We start from the raw sequence: 1,105 nt of genomic DNA, 5'->3' as shown, positions 1-1,105 counted from the left end.
CTAAGGCTTGGCTGGCCATTGGCCATGTCTAGTGTTTTGGACCGAAGCTTTCTTTGAAAGCTTGGCTGGCTGTGAAGCCATGTCTAATTCCTGGACCGGAGTCTTAGACTAAACATTGCATGATTCCTGGAATTCTCATTAAGAATTTTGATATCTTTTTCCACTTAATTTTCGAAAAAAGCACAAAAAAATTTACAAAATCATAAAAACCAAAAATATTGTATGTTTCTTGTTTGAGTCTAATGTCTCATTTTAAGTTTGGTGTCAATTGCATGCATTCATTCATGTGTCTTAAGGATCTTCAAGTAATTCTTGATGATTTTCTTGCTCTGACCTTTGAATTCTCTTGACTTGAGTGTTTTGTTGTGTTTCATATGCATTCTCATTTTGTTAGTAGAATACAAACTGCTAAGTTTGGTGTCTTGCATGCATTGTTATTCGATTTTTGTTGCATTTTGATTATTCTTCATTATTAAAAATCCAAAAAAAATATTTTTAATTTGTGTCTTCTCAAGTCAATAATACAGAGGATTGAAGATTCAGAACATTCAGCAGAGGAATTGCACAGAAAAAAGCTGGGCGTTCAAAATGCCCAGTGAAGAAGACAGACTGGCGTTTAAACGCCAGCCAGGATGCCTGGCTGGGCGTTTAACGCCCAAAAGGGTAGAGTTTTGGGCGTTAAACGCCAGAATGTGCACCATTTTGGGCGTTTAACGCCAGGATGGCACAAGAGGGAAGATTTTGTTTCAAATCAAATTTTTTTTAAGTTTTCAAAATTTTTCAAAATCAAATCTTTTTCAAATCAAATCTTTTCAATCAAATCTTTTTCAAAATCAATTTCTTTCCATTTTCAAAGATACTTGCTATCAATTAATGATTTGATTCAACATTTCAAGTATGTTGCCTTTTCTGTTGAGAAAGGTCTAATGTTTGGATCATATCCTTTCTTGATAGCCAAGTCATTAATTTTTACAATCAAATCTTTTTAAAATGTTTTTCAAATCATATCTTCTCAATCACATCTTTTTAAAACTAATCATATCTTCTTAACCACATCTTTTTCAAAATAGCTTTCAATTAAATCTTTTTGATTTCTAATTTCAAA

This window comes from Arachis duranensis, chromosome 7 (genome assembly GCF_000817695.3).
Source record: "Arachis duranensis cultivar V14167 chromosome 7, aradu.V14167.gnm2.J7QH, whole genome shotgun sequence".
NCBI lineage: Eukaryota > Viridiplantae > Streptophyta > Magnoliopsida > Fabales > Fabaceae > Arachis > Arachis duranensis.
The sequence above is the reverse complement of the archived record's forward strand: the minus strand, read 5'-3'. Positions refer to the sequence as shown.